Source organism: Triturus cristatus, chromosome 10, assembly GCF_964204655.1.
Source record: "Triturus cristatus chromosome 10, aTriCri1.1, whole genome shotgun sequence".
In the NCBI taxonomy this organism is placed as follows: Eukaryota; Metazoa; Chordata; class Amphibia; order Caudata; family Salamandridae; genus Triturus; species Triturus cristatus.
The window spans coordinates 916,321,818-916,347,609 of record NC_140593.1 but is presented as its reverse complement, the minus strand read 5'-3'; positions in this window follow the sequence as shown (position 1 = coordinate 916,347,609).

The following is a 25,792-nucleotide window of genomic DNA, read 5'->3' as shown; positions in this document are numbered from 1 at the left end:
TTCCGATTTCAAGGTAAAATTATGGCATGGTGCTGAGCCTCACAATCTTCAATCAGATCTTCAAGAAAAATATGGAGACCTTGCAGTTGTCATGCAACTTGGTTATGGTTCATTATATCGACGACATACTGGTGGAACTATAGATGACAAAAGATGCATGTGATGACGACACCATTGATTGTTGAACCGTTTAGCTGAGAAAAGACACAAGGTGTCCCCTACAGAATTGCAGCACTGTCAGAGGGAGGATCTTTATCTGGGACATCACAGTAAGAAAGGAGTTAGGAAATATATATAATATAATCCTGAGAATGTATTACCCTGCCAATGCAGAGAGAAGTTAGGATGTTCCTGGGAATGGTGGGCTACAGTTGTCAGGGGAATCCCAACTTTTCCTTAGTGGTAAAACCTCTACAATGGCTTACACACAAAGCTGTGGCTTATCAGCTACCCCGCAAGAGCAATTGCTTGAACGCCTGCCTAGGGCTGAGGGAAAAACTCTGTCATGCCTCGGCCTAGAAATGACTGATTATGAAAACACTGTACGATACTGCCATGAGCTTGAAAGGTGCACCTAGTCTGTCTTGACAATAGACTCATGGAGAAGTCAAAAGACCAGTTGCCAATTTCTCTGCCACACTTGAGTCGCAACATTACCTGGATTTCTAAAGGCAGTGGATACAGTTGGTGTCAGTCTACAACAAAAATAGGGCATCATAATGGGCTACTCGCTTACTGTCATGGTCCTACACTCAGTTGAGTTTGTGTTAACTTGAACACAACACATGACAAATAACAGGCTTACCAGAAATGAGATTATTATACCCACTGAATGTTACCTTAAAGCGCTGTCGTACATTGAACCCTGCTACACTTTTGTAAGTGCCCTTGTCTGACGAAGATGATGGGGTTGACCACAACTGTCTTGATGTGATGAAATTGTGTATCAAGCCAAGATATGACATTCTAGACGTCTCTTTGGAAGAGCCTGATTGTATCCTGTTTCTTGATGGCTCTTGCTTGACTGATGGGCTAGGAGTTTTGAGAGTACCTTCTGTTGTGTGCATCTTAGAAGGTGTTGTGGGAGCCCTATATTTGTGCAATGTAACAATCTTACGGGTGGCTATGCTGTGTCTCTAACAGCTTGAGAGTTACCATCTACATTGATAGTACGGATTTGGCATGGTCCATGATTTGAAACAGTTGGGGTCCAGGAGAGGTTTCATGACTCCTTACAGTTTCCTAATCCAGAATGGAAACTTTGTAATAGATGTGCTTGAGTCATTACAATTGCTTAAAGAAGTAACCGTTGCGAAATGTGTAGCACACAAGAGTGGATGTGATTTTGTGACCACCTGTAACTGCTATGCAAATGAGATGACAAGATACTGTGCTCTTGAGTCCTGCACATTCAATAGGCAGCATTAATGTAAATCTGATAGTGATGATGCTCCAAACATGGTGTTAAGCCTTACTGATACCTTGGAGGACCGCAATTCTGTACAGGATTTATAAAGAGTCAGGATGAGATTTAGTTTTCAACAGATGGAAGACAAGTTCTACAGGATGCTCTCTTGTCACCCACACATGGCAAGATATTTCCATGGTCCCAGTCACATAGGGAGAGATGCTATGATTCATCACTTTAATAACTACTGGTTCAATCCCCATGTGTGTATCATTGTAGAAAATGTATGCCACAGATTTGATACTTGCCAGCAGCTAAAAGTGGGCAAGAGGACATTTGGAACCATGAGTCACACAGTGAGATCCGGTGGACAGAGGTTCTATTGTAGCTAAAGCCTGAGTTGTCAGTAATCGTGGAGCAAGTGAATGGGATGCTGAAGCCTCAACTGGCTAAGGTGTGTGCATACACTTCACTAAATTGGCCTTACACCTTTCCCTTGGTCCTGACAACTCTCTGAAGCACTCCTGTTGGAGAACTGGATTCTCCCCCCACAAGATTCTGGTGGAGAGAGACATGAAACTTCCTTCCATGCCAGCAGCTGTGCTTGTGAATATAACAGATGATTTGATTCTTCACTTCAGCAAATGACTGTCTCTCAACAGGTTTAATTGGCAAATTCACTTCCAAGATGAGAATAGTGCCATTACCTAAGCCCAGAGGATTGGTTCTTGGTGAAGAAACACATCAGGAAAAGCCTTCAAAGCCCTGCTGGCATGGCCCTCTTCAAGTCATCCTTGTGATGAATACTGCCATCAAGTATTGGGCTCTTTCCAACTAGATTTATGCTTTCCATATCAAGAGAATGAGAGCAGCTGCTGTAGAAGTGGTGACAACAACCACGGCTTTGCAGAGTTGCATAAACATTCAGAGGAATCAGACAATTGTGCACAAGTGTCTCAAAGTCAAGTTGAGAGCAGTACACAGCTTGGGGTGAGTGAGCCAAGAGCAGCCAAAGTGAAAGAAAGCTGCAGAAACTAAACATGTGCTCCCCGAGCCAGAAAAGTACAGAGGTGAGAAAGGTAGGCGAAAGCTGAAGAGAAACTGAGGCCAGTTCTGTTAGAGGAAAACATCCCAGAAACAATCGTAGAAGAAAAAGACAAGCAAGCATAGTGGCAGTGAATGTGACCAGTCAGTAGACAAAGTTTAAAAGAGACAGCAGGTGTCTAACTGAGGTACCCAGCTCCTGAATGGACTTACTTTGCTGAAAGTGTGTCTGATTCAAGAACACATGAGATTGAGAATCAGCAGAGTGCTTTTGCAAAGCCTCCATGAATAGTGCTACTGCGGTGAATATTAATGGAATTTTAATTTTTGACTGAATTCAGGTGACATACATCCCAACCCTGAAGATACATGCTTTATATTCTGAATATCCTGTGAAATATTTCAGACCCAGGTTCCAGTAGAAGAGTAGGGTTGTGCTTAAGGTGAAAACTAGCTGTAGGGCTAGGTTCTGATTCTGAAGTTAACTGAAATGATACATTGAATGAACTAATAGTTTTGATGTATTTGAACAATAGAAGCAACAAGTAGAGTTTTGCTTTTTGAGCTTGCTTTTCCCTTTTTCTTCTTGATTTGATTTCAAAGTGATGCAAGTAGGAGTCACAATTGCCTCAGTTACATTAATGATTGTGCTGTAAGTGGGTCTCAATTCATCTACTGAACATGTTTTCACTGAACCTAAGCCTGATTGAGCTTATTTAGAAGAGCAACATAGTGTTAATACAAAAGAAATACGATGCCGATGGACGCCATGATATATATACGTATGTCAAATCCACCCTATATGACCTTCCAATCAATGCTGAGTCAGAAATACGTGGTCAGGCAAGCCATGAGACCTAGGCCTGAAGTAACTGATTGACAGATCACAGGTGGGCTGACACGTAATCCTTAGACAAATGTGCGAATAGGAAAACCCAGATCGATCCTTGTAGGAGCTGGCTCTCTATATATTGTGTTAAAACAAAGTTCACTGTGCAGAGGGTCCAGTGGGTCCTTAATTGGTAGACAGAGGCAAAAGCAGATAATGCTAATGCTCTACCTGTGGTAGTGTGGGTAGGCAGTTAGGATTATCAGAGGATAGTTCTAAACATTTGTTGTACTCACTGAGGCAATAAATGAGATACACACTAAAAAATAAATCCAAGACCAATTTACAAAAATACTATCAATTTTTATGTAATTTTTCAGACCACACACTTCATTCTACAGTAAGTACTTTTAAAGTTATGAATTTTTTGAGTTTAAAAATCAGTTGCATTTGTGCGCAATTACACAACAATTAAGTCAAAGGGGAAAGAGATGAAAATGCATGTGAAATCCTACAGTCGACTTTCAAGGGTTCACCTCTTGGATTTCAGTCATTAAAACAGTCAGGCCCAATTTCCACCAGTGTATTCTCTGGAGTGTCCCGGATTCGGCCGGGAGCAGGGTGCTGAGGTCATTGGTAGATGGTGAACTACAGGAGAGGAGGCCACTTGACCTCAGGACCATGGGGGCACAGCTGGATTATCATTACTGGGGCCGGTTGGGCTAGATGCAGAGCAGATATGTCTGCCGGGCAGCCTGAGTCAAGATGTTCTCGTGAACAGAAGCAGGAAAATTGGAGAGACGAGTTTGGGACAGCTGGGCCACTCAAGACTTGGGTCTTAGTGGTCTAGATGTCCCTCGATGGGTGCTTGCTTCGTGAGCAGTTTGAGTTCGGGGAGGACTATTCATTTCGGTGCAGGATGCAGTAGGTTTGGTAACCCTGGTATTGATATGTCACAGCTCTGGTAGGTCCTGGTGTCCCCAAACCTGGCACGGGGACAGATCTGAACCTTCAGAGCTGGTGTACCACTTTTGGTGTGGGCGCTGCGTCGGAATCGTTAGGGAGCAGCAAATCAGAAAAACAGAGTCTCTGGTTCGGTACCTGCTCGTGCAGGGGAGTAGAGCCTCCTCTACTCCTAGGGAGGTTATCTGGTGATTAGGCAAAGGCTGGCACCTAGGTACTCTTAGAGTCCTCACAGTTGCAGGACAAGACAGCACAACTATGATTGTTGAGTCCTCGGGGCAGCAGGCAGGGTTTGGGGCTAATTTCTCTACAATAGGGCTTCAGTTCTCGGGCAGCAGTTCTTCTTTGTTCATATATTTTTCTTGTCCATTGAATCTAAGGTTCAAGGTCCAGAGATGCCTCCTAAATGCTAAATTTGGGCTGTTAAAGGTGGAGACAGGTTGTAGCCAATAGGCTACTTACTTTAAGGGTGTCTGCAAAAGCTGAGTGAACACTTCCTATGGAAAGGGGCACACCCTAGCCCTGATAGCTTGTTTTCCCACCATCTCAAGTTGGTGGATTTTCTAAAGAGGAGTCCACATCACCAGACACACGTTAGGGGTGGTGCTGGCTGAATGTGCGCACATCTCCTCATCTAACTAATTGTTCTGCCTTTCATTCCACCAAAAGTGGTACAAGAAAGTGGGGTCAGCATCCTCCACTATCAGGAGATGCCTGGTTTGCATTTCAAAGGAGAATTGAAGCTTCCTGCCTCAGAAGGCCATCCTGTCCTTTGGGAGGTGTGAAGCACCGCCGCCCAGAGCAGGGTATATTACTGGATTCTGAGAGCACTAGCCCTCTCCCCATGAGGTCAGAAACATGTCTGAAGGTGTCATGTTGGCTGAAACCAGACAGAGACCATTCCAGTGCCTGATAGATTTTCAGGGGACCCTCTAAAGGTTCGCCTGTGTGCATTGGCATCAGTGAGGAGTTATTAAGACAAGGTGTTTGGGACCAGACATCTTAGGATACAGTGAAACTATCATTGAGCTACGAAACATGTAATGACAAGTATACAGACTATGTACTCTCTATGGTGTCCCTGTGCACTTGTAATATCTAAGAACGGCTCAGATATTGCAGGGTCATATCTGCTCATGCACATGGGTTATAGTGCACCCTGCCTTAGGGCTATGAGCCCTGCAGTATGGGTGACTTACCTAAGCCTCATGCAGTGTATGGGTGCATGGCACACAGAGCTGTGTGCCATGTTAACTCTTCGGTTTTGTCTGACCAAAATACGCAGCCTGCAGTGGCAGAACCCTGGTGAGCCCTGGAAGTTCTCAGGACCTTCTTGGCCTCTTGACTCTCCGTGAGTGCCAAGGTGCTGTGTGCGCCTCCCCTCCCCTCCCTAGTGCCTTGAGACCCTCCCGGGTGAGTAGTTGCGCTTGATAAACCCTTGATTGATTGATTGATTGATTGATTGGTGAGGGGTCTACGGTGTGGCACAATTTGTGCTATAGCCCCATTGGACCCTCTTAGGTACCCATGCCGTAGGTACCATGAGTACCATTTACTAGGGACTTACAGGGGTGGCTGAAATTGTGCCAATCGTAGTACAGTTTTGGGAAGGAGATCTGGCACTGGGAACCTGATTAGTAGGGATGCAGTGCACTTACAGTTTGAAATCACATCAGGCATCAAGCAGAAAGTGAGGGCTAATCATGTAAAAAGAGGCACTTTGCTACATGACACCTCCCCCAAACGAAATAGGATGAAACTAACCTTTCCCTAGGAAGTTTTCATTGTCTAAGTGGAAAACGAAAGGCCATCTGTATTGGCATGGTCAGTCCAATGTCTGTGTTCCACTGCAAAGTCCATTCCCTATAAGGATATGAACCACCTTAACAATTTGGGGATTTCTCCATTTATCTGTATGAGCAATCTGAGAGGTCTGTGGTCAATTTGGACAAGCAAGTGAGAACCAAACAGGTATGGTCTCAGCTTCTTCAGGGACCAAACCACAACAAATGTTTCCCTCTCAATGGCACTCCAACCCTGCCCTCTAGGGAGAAGCCTCCTGCTTATGAAAGCAACAGGGTGGTCACGGCCATCATCATGGGTCTGGGACAGGACCGCAACTATCCCATGGTCAGAGGCGTCTGTCTGCAATACGAACAGCTTGATATAATCTGGAGCTTTTAGAATGGATGCTGAGCACATTGCTTCCTTCAGGGTGTCAAATGTCTTTTTACAGCTCACTGTCCAGTTAGGATTTTGGGCATTTTCTTGGAGGTCAGTTCTGTGAGGGGATTCACAATGAATCCATATCCTTGCACACACCTCCTGCAGTACCCAGTCAAGTAAGGGAAGGCTCTGACTTGAATCTGGGTGGTTAGATTCTGGGCTGTAGGGGTTGAACTTGGCCACAAGGTAACCCAGGTATATAACCTTGCCCTGCCCTATCTGGCACTTGCTTTCATGGATAGTGAGACCTGCACTCTGCAGAGCCTTCATGACCTTCCCAAGGTGGATCAGGTGATCCCGCCAGGTGGAGCTAAAGGCTGCAATATCATCCATATATGCCGCACATCTGCAACCTCTGGAAAAGTGGAAGGGGCATTCTGTAATTAAAAGGGCATCACAGTAAACTGGAAGTGCCCATATGGTGTTGAGAATGCTTATTTATTTTTTGCTCCAGGTGTCAGACCTATCTGCCAATACCCCTATGTGAGATCAAAAGTTCTCAGATATTCAGCTGCACTTCCAACCTGCCAATTAAATCATCAGCCCTAGGAATTTTATGTGCATCAGTTTTTGTGACTGCATTAAGGCCCCTGTAGTCCACAAAAAAACATTTATTTATTTCCACCCTGGTAATGAGGCTTCGGGGCTAAAACAACTGGGTTGGCCCTGGGTCTCTCTGATTGTTCAATGACACATAATTCCAGCATCTTGCTTGCTCCAGCCTTGATGCTTTCCTTGACATGGTCAGACTACCTGTAGATTTATTTTTTTACAAATAGGCTGTCACAAGTGTCCTCATACTGTGTACACTAGTCAGTCAGATCAGGGGTCAGGGAGAAGAGCTCAGCAAACTGATTTAGGACTAACCTGCAATAATTCTGCTGTTGGTCAGTGAGGGTGTCTGACAAGACCACTCCTTCAACTGATCAATCTTAGGGTGGTGAGAGTTGAGGTCAGGGAGAGGTTCATTTTCTACTTCTTGATCCTCTTCTGTGACCATGAGCATGGTCATATCAGCCCTGTCATTATAGGGTTTCAGGCGGTTTACATGTGTGATCCTCTTTGCGTTCCTACATGTGCCAAGGTCAACCAAATAGATGACCCCCCTTTTCTTTCAAGGATAGGGTAGGGCACAGTCTAGTTGTCCTGGCAGGCTCTAGGAGCAACAGGCTCCAAAACCCATACCTTCAGCCCTGGTTGGAACTCCACCATGGCAGCCTTTTCATCACACCAGAGCTTCAGGAGCTCTTGGCTGGCCTCAAGGTTTTTGTTAGCTTTTTTCATTTATTCAGCCATCCTGGAATGCAGGCCAAGTACATAATCCAGAATATCCTGCTTAGGTTCTTTGAGCGGTTTCTCCCATCCTTCATCCACAAGCCAATGTGGTCCACTTATATGGTGTCCAAACAGAAGCTCAAAGGGGGAACCCTACTCCCGTCTGTGGCACCCCTCTGTAAGCAAAAATCAGGCATGGCAGCAAAACATCCCAACTCCTTCTGAGTTTTACAGGGAGTCCACCAATCATACCTTTTAGAGTCTTGTCAAACCTTTCAACATGCCCATTACTCTATGAATGGTGTGGGGTAGTGAACCTATAGGTCCCTCCACACTCAGTCCACATGTGTTTTAAGTATGCAGACGTAACGTTTGTACCTTTGTCTTATACTACTTCCTTAGGCAACCCAACCCTGGTAAAGATACCAAGGAGGACCTTCGCCCCTGCAGAGGTTGTGGTGGTCCTTAGAGAAATTACCTCAGGATACCTGGTAGAATGATCCACTACCACCTGAATTAATCAGTTTCCTGATGATGTTTGAGAGTCAAGGGGACCAACAAAGTCAATCCCAACCCTCTCAAAGGGTATCCCGACTACTGGAAGTGGAATTAAAGGGCCCTTTAGGTGGCTGCCTGTCTTGCCAGTGGCTTCACCGGTGGTACAGGAGTTACAAAACTCCTTCAGCTTTTGAGACATTCCTGGTCAGTACAAGTGCTTCACCCACGTACTCCACGTTTTAGTCTGGCCATGATTCCCTGCTAGGGGAATGTCGTGGGCCAATGTCAAAAGAAACTCTCTAAACTGCTGAGGCACTACTACTCACCTGGTAGCCCTAGGTTTGGGGTCTCTGGCCTCAGTGTATAGGAGTCCCTCCTTCCAATAGCTCCTGTGGGAACCACAGACACTTCCCTTTTCCTGATCAGCAGTTTGCTGCCTCAAGCATTTAAGAGTGGGACAGGTTCTCTGTCCTGGCACAGATTGTCCCTTGAGGGTCTCCCTGGGCACAAAAGCTCTGCTGTGTAAGGCTCAAGCTCCCGGGGCTCAGTTCCTGACTTGGGGGCAGGCTTCTCCGTGGATGTGAGGTGCTTCTGCAGTGCAATGCGGCAGCTACAGCGGCGACACCCTTGTTCCGTGATGCGACGGTAGCGGCTGCGACGGCAACACGCTTCTTCTTCGTTGTGAGACGCTTCAAGCTCCTTGCGACACGCAGTCACTCAGAAGGCCCAAACAACTGCAGGCACGTCCAAAGAACTCTTGGGGAGCTGGGGGTTGAAGTCTGTTGTCCCTGAGACTTCAGCAGGAGGCAAGCTCTTCTCTCAAGCCCTTGGAGATCTTTTACAAGTTGAAATAAAGCACCCAAAGTTCCTTTCTCCTTTCTTTGGCAGTCAGGCAACCACTGCAGGCCAATCCCCCAAGCAGCACTTCAGCTTAGGGATAGTCTCTCCCCAGTTTCTTTTGGTTCCTCTCCTCAGCAAAGGTTTCTTCTTGTTGTCCAAAAGGGATCTAATTCTCTGGGGTTTGGGACCCCTCTTTTACACTAAGTTTCTCTTTGTTCTCTGAAGGCAAAGAGGCCTTTGCCTAGTCCAACTCAGTTCTGGTCAGTCCTGGAGCACTTTGTTTACATGACTCCTTCTCTCCTTTCAGAGAGCAGGGCAGTGACATATGATGCACCACAGGAGGTGGAGCCAGCATTGTGGAGTGAAGGCACAGCCTCTATTCAGGTCCCAGGTGCAACTCCTCCCACTCATCTAGATGCAGATCTCTCTATTCACCATGGGGCTGACTCACCCTGTCTCCTGGAATCCCCCAGCCCCTGTCACTCAAACTCCAGACAAGGAACACACAACCTAGCAGAGGCAGGTTTGGATGGTAAGACATGAAAATATCTACTTTCTAAAAGTGGTATTTTCAAACACAGAATATTAAAACCAACTTCACTAAAAGATGTATTTTATCATTCTGAGTTCAGGCATACTAAATTCGAATTTCTACCATGTTCCCTGAGTCTGTTAGGATTATAGAATGTAATAATCAAACTGCCAATTCTTGCCTATGGAGAACAGGTAGCCTTGCAATAGTGAAAAACGAAAATGGCTGTAATTCACTATTAGAACATGCCACACACACCAGGGCATGCCCTACCTTATACTTACAATGCACCCTGCCCTTGGGCCTACCATAGGGGTGTCTGATATGAAGAAAAGGGAAGGTTTAGGGACTGGCAAGTGGGTGCACTTGCCCGGTCAGCATGACAGTACCAGACTGCACGCAGGCTCTGCAATGGCAAGCCTTAGACACACTTTTACAGGCTGCTTCTGTGGGTGGCACAACCAGTGCTGCTAGCCCACCAGCAGCATTTGGATTACCAGCCCTGGGCACTCCTGGTGGACTGTACTAGGGTCTGACAGGTAAACCAAACCAACCAATCACGGAATCACTAATTCATACATCAATTTACAATAGGGAGCACTTGCACTGTGGAACTGGACAGCAGTGGCACAGTGCCCAAAGCATCTAACACCAGCAAAAACACATGAGGTGTCAGCGAAAAATGGAAGGGAGATTCACGCCAAGGTGCCAGGTCTAACAATATCCCTGTCCAACAAATTACAAGTTCCATAGGATATAATAGAATTGTAATTTGGGGGACGGGATATTGGTCATGTTTGTGATGGAGTATCCCATCCACCAAGATTGTAAGCAGGCCCTTTGTGTTGGTTCATCATAGATAGGCACTTCCTTCATTGGTTTAGTTTCACTCTGATGGCATTAACCGATAATTATGTATTGGTAGGAGCTTGCACACCGCAGTAATCCTTAAACTTGTCCAACTGTAAAATGTGGCGTGCAACACCTGGTTCGCGCTCTGCCCATGCGCACTAGATAATGCAAGGACGAACCGATGAACACTTTGTTCAACCGATGCAGGGTGCACAGCCTCGAACTCAAGCCACTACCTTCGTGGCTCCATTATGAAACTTTTAAACAAACTTCACCTGTGTTTATCTGAACATTTTTATCACATCTTCTGGTATTTTTCCTTTGAATTCAAACAAATTACGCAGTAGGTATTCGAAACTTCCAATTTTATTCACGTCATGATGTTAAAAATGGTGGCAATCCATGATGGTATATTCCTCAATTTTATGCGTCATACATATCGTACCCAATGCATTTCGAGAATAATCTCTTCTTCAGGGGTCACTGTAAAACATTTGAAAAGAACGTCCCATTACAAACCGTGTTCAATAAACAAAATACGTGCCGAGTGCACTCTACAGGAACAAATTAAATGATTCCAGATTTACACAACATTAAAGAAACACTGCTTTAAAACGCACACTAATTCATACCCTGCAGCCTCATCCCTTTAAAATACGTGCCGAGTGCATTGTGCAAACAACAATCGAATAATTCCAGGTTAACTCTGAGTGAAGAAACACTGCTTTTAAGAAAATACCCACCCACCCACACTTAACAGAAAAGTATTTTGCTAACATAGCAATATAAAACAGTGCGAGGAACATTCAAACCAATATGGACATCAAAATAAATAAATCAATTTATGTGTAAATGTCCGTGTTTTAGCAACAATGAATAAACGTGATATTTCCAAGGCTCCTCATTTGATTCCAATTCTTCCTGGAAGTACTGAATACCAATGTCCAACTTGTCGTAATCCACAGCCTTTTAACTCTTCAACCATTATTCATCTTCAGTTGAGGTGCAAAACTCAGGGGCATATTTACAAGGCAGCGATAAAACATGATCGCCGCTTTTGCGACCGTTTTCGGCCGCAAAGCGGCTATAATTTTATCGCCTAATTAGCAAGGTCACGCTAACGCGTGAAACCTTGCTTTAGCACATGAAATCTTAACGCCCAGCTTTGCCTCTGAGATGCAAAGTGGGCGTTCCTGACCTGACATGACAGGAGAAATGTCGCTAAGCGACATGTCTCCTGTCATCAAGCCCCACGCTATGAAGCATAGCGGCAGGAAAAGTAGCGATAACCCCTGTTATCGCTACTTTCCTTACGCCTGCTTCAGGACTGACTTAGCCATGATATCCTATGGAAGGTGGATATCATGGCTAAGTTTGTGAGTCCCTATCAACAAGCTAACGCCACATTTCGTGAGATTATCGCTGGGTTTCCAGCGATAATCTCACGTTAGGCAGTTAGCGTGAGGATTTTTATCGCTTTTGAGATAAGCGTTGATAACAGCACGCTATCTCAGCGATAAAAATCCACGCTAGCCAGCGATATTTATCCTAGCGCTAAGTGCGCTTAGCGATAATTATCGCCGGTTGTTGCTGATATGCCCCTCAGTTCGGACAGAAAATCCGATAATTATGCATTGGTAGGAGCTTGCACACCCCAGTAATCCTTAAACTTGTCCAACTGTAAAATGTGGCGTGCGACACCTGGTTCGCGCTCTGCCCCTGCGCGCTAGATAATGCAAGGACGAACTGATGAACACTTCGTTCAACCGATGCAGGGTGCACAGCCTCGAACTGAAGCCACTACCTTCGTGGCTCCATTATGAAACTTTTAAACAAACTTCACCTGTCTACATGAAGTGAATAAAATTGGAGGTTTCGAATACCTACTGGCTTATTTGTTTGAATTCAAAGGAAAAATACGAGAAGATGAGATAAAAATGTTCAGATAAACAAAGGTGAAGTTTGTTTAAAAGTTTGATAATGGAGCCACGAAAGTAGTGGCTTGAGTTCGAGGCTGTGCACCCTGCATCGGTTGAACAAAGTGTTCATCGGTTCGTCCTGGCATTAACCGATAGCCACAACCCTGTAGCTTTCAGCATAGATGCTATTTAAGGGTCACCAGGGGTCGCAGCTGCAACAGTTTGACTGCAGCTTGTGACCCCTAGGAGGTTGCTTATAACCCCTGGTGAGAGAGTGATCTTGTGCCTCACTCAGTATAGTGAAGCTGTCAACCTGTGAGTGTGTAATAGAGTGTTTTTTAAATGTGTGCTTTGTTGCGTGGTTGAGGAATGTATGTTTGTTGTACCTTAGTTAGACTGTATGTGTATGCATGTGTGTTTTAGGAATGTGTGCTAGGTTCTGTGTCTTAATAATATGTGCATGACTGTGACTATGTTAGGCATTCATATCTAACACAATCAGTGCCATACACATATTCTTGACACACACAACCTGCCATGCATTTCTAAAATACAGACACCCACAAATACACTCTAACATAGGTACAACCAACACACATTCTTCAAATACACAGCAGAGCACACATTAAACAAATCACACAGTTACACACACACAGTTTGACAGAAATAACATTCAGAGTGAGACACACAAACAAGATCTTTCTGTCTTTCTCTCTCTCTCTCTCTCTCTCTCTCTCTCTCTTTGCAAGATGCAGTCGGTGGGTCCAGACACAATTGGTGTAAAATGTGAGTGGGGGCAGAGTCCTCACATTTAAGGTGTCTAAATTTAAACAGGTGAGAACATGAACACATACGTGATAGAGGAATTAGTGTGCATAAGTGAGGGAGGATTATAGGAAAAAGACTAGTGGATGCTTTGTACCCACATTTTAATGGGCATTAGGTGCATAAATGTGACTGGGGCCTGTGCTCCCAGCGGCGTAGCTAGGGGGGGCGGTGGGGGCGGTCTGCCCCAGGCGGCGCTATTTTGTGGGCGGCAGCCGCGTGGCACTGGTGGCCCGTGGCGGCGGCCTTTATAATTTATTTGGACACTCACTGACACTACTGTCAGTCACTACAGTAGTGTTAGTGTCCCCAAATAAATAATAAAGGCTGCCACAATGGGCCGCCAGTGCCGCACGGCCCCCGTGTTAAGTGTAAGCGCACATGCGCTTGTAAATGCTGCCTGCAGCGCACCGCATCACGTAGTGGTGGGTGCGCGACGTACCGCAGTTGTGGGTCCCGCCCCAGGGCCGTCAATCTTGAATGCCAATGACGGCCCTGGGCATAATGTTTTGCCAGCCCTCGCGCTGGAAAGTAACGAAGCAATGACGCATCACGCGTTCCACCTCCACCCGGCTTGCTCTCGTGACGTGAGGAGTCGAGTTGGGGCAGTGGCTGGGCGATTTGCTGCGGGGTGATGCAGAACCAATAACCCCTACGGTACAGACCCTGCCTGAGGGCGGTAAGAGATATGAGGGGAGGAAAGAATCTTTTGTGAGTGGCAGTTTAGCTCCCTTTTTAACATGGTCCAAAGATCTGTTTCCGACTTTATACACAAAATACTTCTGATTGTTATTTTTGGAAATGTTACTAAACTTAAAACAAGTACCTGGATCTACCAAATGCCTCTGTAGCAAAAGTTATCGCAATAACTTTTTGATGCAAATGACGTCACAGAGTTAACCCCCACTCTCCGCCCCCCTGTAGCCTCCTGTGTGTGAATGCTTGGGTGGGGCAAGGGCACAAAAATGCAGAAAGTAAATGTAAAAGCTTGTTGACCAATGTCCCTGCGGCTGCTGCCATGGCTTCTGAGGCCAGGGGTAGCCAAGTTGGCTGGATGGCAAGCCGGGGGTAGCAGTGGCTACCCTTCGTTGACGTCTATGACGAAGTAGGTTTCTTAAGTGATAGCGACAGTATTCCATAATTCCCTTCGACGGACTAGCGCATAGCAAAGCGTTCAATTTAATCAGTTAATTCGGAAAGCAAATTCACAATGAGTTTCTTGTGATTAACTCCTCACTGCGGCTGTTTGCGGCTCCCATCCCTTCGGTGCGCGAGTTAAGGGTTTTTAAAGCGGTGTTGAGTGTCTCATGAACAAGACAAATCGTGGCGGCGGCTGCTCTTTGTGGCTTAATGTTTAGGGACCCCTGGAGTTCGCCTGAAACTTTAACCAATTTCCGCCGCCGTGGTGCCACTCCGAAGATGCAGGGCGCCCTTTCACCACGAGATAAGTTCAGTCGGATGGAGTCAGTAATTCTTGTTAAGCCACGTTTATGAAGGCTGTAAATATCGCGCTCAGCGTGCCTGTTAAACTGTATTTCCATAGCGCTACACTTCTGAGAAAAAAATTGACATTTCAAATAAAAGGCAGGTGTAGCGGCATCCCGAGGGACGAGGAGGAGGTCTCGTCTCAGATTTGACCGACGCTATAATTTAATTTTATTCCAAGGACAGGAGCCTGGTTTAAGGATAGCCGCCGACCAACGTAGTCCCCCCCTGTCTGCCACCAACTCAGCAGGTGAGTCAGTGGCCTGTGGCCTATTGCCTATTCACACTTCTTGTAATTCTAATTCCTCCTGCAAAGTTCTCTGTACGGTGTAGTTTAGTTACTACTTACCAGGTACAACAAATATCACACCCGACACCCCTCCATTTTCTCCAGGTCAATTTCGACGCAAAATGCCTGGTAATTACAGAGACCTTCTTTCATTTAGTTGCTTCCCTGTGAAATGGATCCAAAAAAGAAAAACACTCTTGCGGGACACGCCCTTTTTCTGACATTTTTCTATTCCAAAGTGCAGCGGGATGGAGAGAAATAGAAGGTTTGAAATATGGAAAATAAATACATAACTAAATAAAGCAAGACAGAGTGGTTGCAAAGTGGCCAGATTGGTTTTATTCACATCCAAACACATCAGCCTCACTTAACAGAGTTTGCCAGTGAAGCGCTACTTTTGTTTTCTCGTCTTTCTTTGAACAGCATTGTTGTCCCCAGGTGGGGAAATGTACCATTCCTGGAGGTACTGCATTACCTGGTTGATGGGTGGATTGGAAAACAAAATGTGTACCATGGCTCTGTTTATGGATGTGGTCTTTTTAAACCATGCTGCTTACGTTTTGTAAGGATATAAGCAATGGACATTGAAACGGTTCCCTTCAGGGCCCTGTAGTCATGTCCTTAACTTTTCAGGTAAAACCACTTGCTGATTTCTGAATAGTGAGTGAGAGATCGTTAAGGTAACCATGTTGTTTCTGCTTACATTTCACATGCTTTACTTAATCTTGCATTCCCTAAGAGTGGTTGCTTTTACTTTTTTTTTTTAGGTAGCATATTACTCTTATCAAGTGCATAATTTGAATTGAGCCACCCACATCCAAGTGTTTATAGCGGGCACAATTAGGTTGTAGCTGAAGGCAGTGCGAGTTTCTCTCAGTGGGGCAGTATGGTGTTCAGTGGGGGAGAGGATGTGGCACTATGGCCAGAGCTGTCGAATTTGGAACTGGGGAACTGGGTTCAACCTTCATGACCAGTCCACCAGACCACTCTACTGAGGGAGCATATTCCCATGCTAGACCTTACAAGGCCCCACTAGACCTTAGAAGGCTTGATGTCTTAGCACAAGCAGGTGTACCCTAGTGGTGTCAATTGTGAGTTAACCTTGAAGGCCTGTCCACCACAATCCATACTGAAGTTAATCTCCAATCTTGCGGGCAGGCCTACGAAGCAGCACACCCTAGAGCAACAATGATCCAGTCACTGTGACTGTCACTGAGGTCACATGAACCTTGAGCAGGTTAGGGCGGTGCGAACGGTGTGACCGCACAGGGTACCTATTTCGGGTGGATGCATAGTGTTTGCAAGTATATTATGGTTTTAAAAAAAAACTTGCTGCCTCCTTCCTGGCCTCCAGCAATTTTCAGAAACAATAAAAATGTCATGATAACTTCGGTGATTAATGTTCTTCCTAGAGAGAGATCCGAGTTTTGTCTAGTGGAAGGGTTGACTCCTGGAAAGGTAGCACGGAGGGTCAATGTCCCTGCTGCAAAGAACATGTACCATGCAGATCACAAAGTGCACTGCTTTAATGGGGGGACCATGATGAATGGTCATTTAATGTCAGCTATAGATGATGGATCCCTGAACAGTGTCATGTATGTGCATGTTTGCATTGTGCTGAGGGGATTACCAGGTAATTGTTCACGCAGCTCTCTGATGGATGTCACATGCGGTTTTTCTGAGTCCCCAGATAGATCATGCAGTCTGTGTGTTCTCTTTTGTACTGCCAGTCACTGGTGTATTCAACTGTGTAGCCTTAGACCGTGTCATGTATGTGCATGTAACTTGCATGATCGAGGTAATTATTAGCGGAGATACTACGTGTCTCTTGGTCCTCTTTCAAGTGCTTGCCGTCCTTTTTCCCCAGCAAACCCCCCCCAGGGGCGGCAATCTGAGGGATAGCCCCGGGCGCCACAAGCTCTAGCTACGCCGTTGTGTGCTCCTACAGGTGAAAGGGTGCTAGGTGCACCTAGTTGGGGGCCTTGTATGCAAATAGATGAGAGGGTACATGCCTGAGCAGTACGTGAAAATGTGTTTTGAGAAAGGTTGTTACATACAGGTTACAAGGCTACAAGCACACAGAAAAGAATGTCTGAAAGCCGACATACGAGATGGGATTATGAGCGGAGAGATGAAGGGGATCCACAGGCACACATGGATACCCATAAATCCGAAGCTCTCTAGTTTAAGTTTGAATAGCTTGGTTGGTTCTGTTGAGAGGCATAGAGCACACGACTGAAACCGATACAAGTGTACAAAAAGTAGTGGCTCCCGGCTGCACACAGATGATAGATACAATGTGGATGCAGGTAATATGAATGTTTGCATACAGTTAAAAGGGGAAAGATATACAAAGGGGAAGTATAGCGAGTTGCATATGGGCAAAAATGTGGCTAGGTGCACATTGGTGATTGCATCCTGTGTCCACACATAGAAGAGATGTGGCCACAAGATTCACACTGGTGGGATACCACTTAATGAAGAAAGATGGTAAAGCACTAGCTGCACTCCAGTGAGGCATATCTACACACACACACAGGGGGTTTCACTGGTTCAAAATGTATAAAAAGGTTTTCTGTTGAGTACCACCTATTGATAACTTTCAAGAGGCAATTCATTTTAAGGCATGAACTATATATAAGGCAGACATAATTCATATAGGTAATGGGTGTCCACAGCAGGTCCAGGAAGGCCCGCTCCATGCCAGATTTTTAATATCCCCATAAAACAAAATGGGTATCCTAAACATATGAAGTTATTTTAGACAATTACATTTTATGATTCAAAGTTAGATATATAATACACAAATGAGGAATTAAGTTAAAATGCTTATCCCAAAATAGGCACACAGATTTCCTATGTATAAAGTCAGATTTGACTGAAGGAAAACCAAAGGATTGGAAATCCTGTGTAAAGAGAGTGACTGCACCTTTGGTCGCCAAATTTGCTCTTGGGGCTCTATAGATGCATTCTGGGTGTAGATTGGCTCCTATAAGGAGAGATTACACTTATATACAAGCCGGGGTCACCCTTTGATTAATGGTTATGTTATTATGAGTCGTGCAGGCATATTGAGTTTTGCCTGGCATCTACCAGTTTTGCCATGACAAATGAAGATTGTGACTGCACTTTTGAAACTGTATTTTGATCATTGGAGTTATGTCTAGGCTTGTTCTAGTTGTGCATAGGCAAATGAGGTTGACATATGGCAGCAAGCTCAGGGTAGGAGTCTGTTCCAGAACATTTGAAGCTATGTTTAATGATGGGTGTAGCTGGTCTATGATGGCTGTTCTCTTGGTCTATGATGACTGCCCTTATGCTCAATTATAGTTGTCCTCTCAGTGTATACTGCTAGCCTTTTGTGGTTGAGCCCCTGGAACATGATTACAACAGCCTATGGAATGTGGGTGATAACTAAAGCACTTTAGTATACCCTTGTTATTTTTCAGTATCACAAATATTGGGTTTTATTTTTAACTTTTTCATTGATGTCACTTTTGTTAATGACACCAGGATCAATGCTTATGCAACATCACTTTCTGTGAAACCACCAGGGTCATAGGTGTAAAGATGTGGCTTCATGCGAAGTCACTAGGGTCAAAGGGCATGTGATGTTTCTTCTGCTACCCCTGGTAATTAGGTGAATCCAAGTCCATGGCTGTCAGTCGTTTTTTGAGATGGGGTTTCCAGCTTCCCTCAAATTTATAATATTTTATCAGAGATTGAGAAATGAGGAGCATACGCAGAGCAGACGGGCCGAAGGGCTGAAAGTGCAAGGGTACACACCAACTCAGGGAAAAGCAGCCAACTGATAAGTATCAGAGGAGCTAGTAGAAAAAGTAAGCCCCTTATTGTTAGTGTGCTGTCCAGCACAAAATGGTGGCTTCAATTAATAAAAAAAGTTGTTAGCACTCATGAAGGCATGCTTATGAACTTCTTTTACCAGCAAAATACATTGCCAGCATGGACTGATGCCTCTGGACCTGGAACTGCCAAAAGTGCTTGTTGCTAAAGTTACCTATCTCTGGGTCTTAATGCAGTGAATGAGACACAAAAAGGCAGGTGTGAATCAGAGGTGGCTGGTGGGCAGAGGGTGTATAGATAAAAACACCAACCAGATAAGTACCTGTGCATCCAAAAAATAAACGGCATTACTAACTGAGCCAAGGAATTGATTATATCCGATTAGCTCTGATGACTAAGACTCTGATTATGAGCAGGTTGGAGTTCCCTTGTTGAAACCCCTTTTGGAGAGTGGTAGGAATTCAGAGCTGGTTGATAATTAGTGCACCCTGTAGTTATCAGATGTGTTAAATACTTCACCCTTCATTACACTTCAGTAGATGAAACCTGACAGATTTTTTTTCGGGGAAAAACAGCGCATTATGTCTTGTAACACACAATTTTTTGTGCGTTAAGCATCAAAATATGCATGTTATTCCCAAAAACTTGAAATAGGTGCTATGTTTCAGATCTGATAAATTTCGACTCCACAGTGTTAGATTTTATCATTAATATATATCAGAAAAAGAGTCAGGTCAAGTACGCTCCCCTGTGAACCTCCCCATGTCTATTTTATGGTTGTACGATGGTACAATGCAGGTAAAGACATTATATGCCTTTACCACGCATTTTTTACCACGCATGTTTTTACCACAAACAGGCTTTTACAACGCATGCCGTTAACACAAATTGTTTTTATATATAAAAACTATGTATTTGTGAGGGGACCCCCAACTTACCCTAAATCCGTGGTAAAGGCACGTGTTGTAAAGGCATGCACATTGTAAAAATGTGTGTTCTAAAAAATGTGTGGTGAAGGCACAAAGAGGTAAAAACCTCGTTATAAAGGCTGTTTCCCCTATTTTATCTGGGAGTTCGCTATGTGGCTCCCATCGGACTTGGTCATAGTTGTTTTTGTACACTTCAATTAGCAGTAATGATAGTCAATGGTGGACACCATTCTACCTTTGTCCTTCCCATAGTTTTATCAGGGAGACCAGGTCAAAGGCTGACCTCAGAACAACAAAGGTGCCATAGGTAACCAGTCAATATATCTACTGTATTCTACTTCACCAAATGAAGCGAAAGACTTGGTTAACCCAACTCACTTACATCCAAAAGCCTCCCGAAGATGAGTTACTATTTGGTTTTCCTCTATTCAAATATTCACAGAATATCTTTAGTAGGTTATATTGCAGGTTAATTTAGGGGTAATTTGTAGGACTTGAATGTAACCCCTTTTTGTGTATCGGACAGGGGCTTCTCCTTCATTGGAGCGGAGAAGCGTTGTCCTCCTTAATTGCCACCCAAAGCCCTCATCGGCCTGTCCTGAACCAAGTGTCAGGATGGGGCGGGACCTGCTGAGTGAAAGCAGAGAGGAGTGGTGGGCGTAGGGCTGCCTTTGCACTCTTTGGCTGGCCGCCTTGCAACAGCAAGCCAGACATGCCCACTTTAAACCTCTCAATCAGCTGGGTTGAAAGCAAGTGCAGACCTCCAGTGCGCTGGGGATCGCTGAGTGAGGCAACTCCTTCCAATCAGGGTGCTTCTCACATGCTGGTTAACAGCATGTAAACAGTGCCAGCATTCAGTTCCTCCATGAGTGAAAGAAGATGCCCGGAATGAAGGACGCCGTGTTCAGGTAAGTATTTGATTTTCATATGTCATTTTGCATGAAAGTGTCCAGGAAAGGAACCCCTCAGGTCATGCTATTAACAGTTTATCTGCATAGGGCCTACATAAAATCACCACTGACATAAATAATTCACCAGGAATTTTATCTCAGTCAGTAACATTCCCTATTTTCTGAGCATTTTTAGCCTTGATCATGTCTATCATTAAAAACCGTATTAGCAAATCCTGATCATACTCAATAGAAGCAGAAAGGTGCCTACTTGGAAAGGCGGAGGAGGATCTGCTAGGGAACTGAGCTAAATATCAAATTTCTCTGCTTTAGTCATTTTTTAAATGCCTGGGAAACAAAGAGGAGTTATCAAACACAAGAAGATGATGGACGTAGTGTTGAAACTTTTCAAACCCTTAACCATGGTCTAGAGATCTGGGTTAAATCCAAAGCTCTTTTCCTCACCATGTCACCTCACTTTGGACCCAGCCATATGCAAATTAGTCTTGACCCTGCTCAACATGGAAAAGTCCAACCTGAACTGCCAGGTCAGGGCCTCCCTTGACAAAAAACAAGCATCCTGAGACCGGTTTTGGGATATCACCCCTCATCATCTATCCTTCCTTGAATTCAATGTTATAGTGAGCATCCATCATCTTTTTGTGTTGCAAATTCCACCCTAAGTGGGAAAGGTATGCCCAGACATGGGTCCCAGGCTCTCTATGTCACTGGATTCAAGCCAGCCTGGACCAGGATGCTTGGGTTCTGGTCCAGGGATGACATAGCCTTGTAGTTCTGGCTGGACTGTTTCTACGGGGAGAAGAGTAAAGACTGCTTTGCATGTGGCTGGATCCGTACTGGGTTAGCGTGGCGAGCAAAAAATGAAGAACTTAATGCAGATCTGTGACTAGGGGTGAATGTTTGACAAAGTTAAGCATGCCATCCATCATCTTTTTGTGTTGCGAAATAAAGAGTAGTTAGCATCATCTAAATCTACAAATCAGTGAGGACCCATAATTTGATAACTGGTATTAAATATAGGTTTATTACTTAATCAAAGCCAAACTGATGTATACAAGAATATATTGTAAAATACAAATTTGCTACTGGCAACCTCAGTAACATAAGAATACAAGGAATTCAGTAATGGCAATGCAGAAAATAAGAAACAAAATATTGTGATCAGTATATGATTTCTGGTCTGATTGCCTACACATGACTAAATCTAAATTACCTAAACTAAGCTGAAATAAGTAGCACTAATTAGGGAAACTCTAATTGGATTCAGTAAAGCATGAAAGTGTCAGCATTGTAAAGGCTTCTGTAGAAGTCTAAATCAAGAGAATTGCATACCATAAAGCCCACAACAGAGATATACCAATAGTCTGTACCACTCTGAGTCTAATGGGAATATTACTAAAACTAAAAATATGACCACTAATATAAACTTCACAGAATCTTCGAGAATCCCACATCATGTGTCTTAGTACCTTTTCACTTTCTCAAAGTAAAACTTGTCAGTTTCATCCGATACACCCTTCTATCCATCCAAACATCAGATCGTGCTTGGATTCCTCCAGACTCCTTGCATCAGATCATCCCTTTGTTCGTTAGCACATTTCGTCCTTGCTCTCTCATACACAATGTGCCTTTCACTAACTATGAGATCATGTGAATGCACCTGCAAATAAGAGGAAAACATTGCAACCCTATCAACTTTCACATTGAAGGTGAAACATGCTTAAGGCCTCTGGTCAACTTAACGTAGCAAATCACTTCAGTACCCATGCTAAAGGCATAATTATAGATACACATACAGTTATAAAATAAATACATGATACTATTTAAATGAATACATAATATAATTATTATATGCAAATTACTTCAAGCTGCATAAATGCAGATATGTATGAAAATTGCAATTTGGTATTACTACTAAGTCTGGGTGGTGAACTTCGCTTGCGGAGTTTGCAGTTTTCCACACTGCGTTACGTGCAGCTTGCAGAGTTCCGAAGAAGGTTTTTTCCTCACTCGCGCTTATCAACATCGAATTGTCGAGCACAAGTGTCAAAAATCCAACTCATTGTGAGATTTTTCCTCATTCCTGCTCGTCAACGTCAAGTTGGCGAGCTCGAACGAAGGAAATCAACCTATCGGCAAGATTTCCAAACGCGGGCGATCGGATTTCTCAATGCGAGTGGCTACGCATGCTCTTGACCGCTCACATTGAAAAAGCTGCCACTCGAGTGGAAAATCTGCTCGAGCGGCAGAAAGGAAGCAGCTGTGCATGGTGCCGTTCACGATAATTTCACAGCCCAGACAAACACCCAGCACTGAAAATTACCACGAACTGCATTTTTCTAACACACTCCACCACTTGGGGAGCTCAAAGAGCTACTATGCACCAAAAGATAACAAAACTGCACTGGCAAAAATACCATGACGTCCCTATCCATTGAATATTAACACCAAACAAATTTCGGAGGAAACAATTGGTGTTAGGAATAGCGTATGATATTCGTAAGGTAACGTGTAATTCAATACAAATTACACTGTTTATCATTTGCAGGCAATCCCTAAATAGGAATCATAAGAACAGATGCGAGTATTATAGATTCTAATTCCTCACCGTTTTTTTACACAGTACTTTAAATGCACTAAATTACCAATTATCCTGCAGGCTATTCTCCCATTCTCACTGAACTTGATGGACATCCTCAGTTTGGACAATAAGTCCCATCCTAGTATATTGGCTGGGGAGGATGGACAGAACAATACCTGTTTTCTGACCTTATTTCCTTCTATCTCCAGTTTGAGGGGTTCCGTGAGAGGGACCATGGCTGGGATCCTGAGATCCCCTATATCTTAGCAGTAGTCTTTGATATAGGGGCTTCTCCTTCCCATAGGCAATACTTATCTGCCCCTGTATCCACCAGGAAGCGGTATAGTGTTTTGCTTATGAGCACTGTGACCATGGGGCTCTCCTCAAGGCTTTTATGCTGCAAGTGGGTTAAGCATGTTCTTACGCACCTGGGTGGTCTTTGATGAACGCTCCCTCTCTGCCCCCTGGGTTGGCCGACCCCATTCTAGACTTTCGCCTTCGCTATCAGATTCAGCGGAGCTGGAGCCTTCCTCTTTGCTGTTGCTATCTCTATGGCTGTTTATGATGCATGTTAGGGTCACTACTTGGTCGGCCCACATTCTTAACAAGGTCATTTGCATGTATCTCTCTTGACCCTTATGTCTGGTTTAAATGAAAGGTTGGGTGAAGTCTATAATGTTGATATCAATGTTCCCCTATCAGGACAGGGGAATGCGTGTATCCTAGTATGGGCATGCCATTCACAGGATTGTCTCTCTAGTCTCCAAGCCTGCTTGGGGACCTTCACTTTCATGTGGTATAGTGGAGTCTCAATGACAGAGTGGGAAACTTGTTTGTTTTAAAGGTTTGCAAAGTTTGGGTTATTTTTAGGTTTTCTTAAAATCAGTTGCCAGTTCTACTCTTATTTGAGGGAACTGTGTACACGGGGTGGTACCAAATACACAATTTACTGGTCACGAGCTCAAAAACAACCTGATGCAAAAACAAAAAATTGGTTAACATTAAAAAAGAGACAATAATGCAATGTAGCAATAACAACCTGTAACAAAAGTGCAATTGTTAGTTCAGAGCAGTGCTGATTGTTTTTCAGCAGAAAACTAGCAATCATGAACTTCCGATCTGATAAAAGATGGTCATTATCGCCTAAGAGCCTAGACTTACTAACACAACATAACATTTAAACATGCAGCATGATTTGCAGAATTTCAACAGCACCACAACATCAATAGACGCATAAAAATGGAAAAAAATCTAATATATATTAAAAAGGTTGACAAAAAAAATGGTTACTTTGTCCCAAAACTGAGCCCTCTCCTAATGCCTATAGCCCGTGAAGAGGGGATGCTCTGCAAAGTACGCGGGGCTAGGTGAACCTGATAGTCTGTGATTATCAGCTTGACGGACAAAAATTAACAAAGATTTAAGCAAAGAAAAAGGAATAACCTGATAACTATCAGCCCACTGTGGCCTGACACAAGCTACACCTGATTCACCAAGGTCATAATTTCCCCAAATTTCTGAATTACACCCTATATTACATGCAGGGGTTGTGCATATCACTGCCTAAAGCCCTATGATCGAAGCGGAGAGAAAAAGGGAAAAATATCTCACTTCTTTCACGTGCTATCAGTTTTGGATTCGATAGCCCTAAGAACCTTTGTAACTAAAAAATCAAGTTTGAGATGTTGGCTCTATGTCATACCCATAGCCTATATGAACAGACTTGACACCAAGCCCAGTGGTCCAAGCTATCCCTTGCTTACACCTGTAGATAAGGCAATTCCTGTTCCCGCCCAAGGTCAGGCTATCCCTTGCTAACACCCTGGGATGAGGCAAACCCTGTTCCATTCTCAAGGTCAGGTTATCCCTTCCTAAAATCCGGGGATAAAATGGACCTTGTTCCACACCGAAGGTCAGGCTATCCCTTACTAGCACCCTGGGATGAGGCGAACTGGTTCACTGACAAAATATCGATGTTAAAAATATAGTAGTAAAAAATATCGATGCACAAATATAGAATGCATAAATATAGACTCCCTATACTTAAACAAGTAAGTACCAAAAAATTTGGAAAAAATATCGATGTAAAAAATATAGTTGTACAAAATATAGAATTTTATATACATATATATTCACTGAAAAAACCATAGGTTTCAGGGGCGTTATAGTTAGTTGGACATTTCAGTCGAACAAAACCATTGAAATTCCCCCGTTATAGTAACTCGCGCGCCCGCAATGCACTGCTGATGACGTCACATATTACATCACTCATCATGACATGGTCCGTGACATCACTCATGACATAACTCATGACATCTCAAATGACATCACTGATGACCATGTCATCTGTGATGTAATATGTGACATCATCAGCAGTGCATTACGGGTGTGCAAGTTATAGTTAGCTGACCTAATTATAACGGGGGAATTTCAATGGTTTTGTATGAGTGAAATGTCCAACTAACTATAATGCCCCTGAAACCTATGGTTTTTTTCAGTTAATTTCTAAGGTTTTTTTTAAATGCTAATTCCTAACTATAACATGCCTGAAACCTCTGGTTTACTCAGTGAATTTCAAAGGT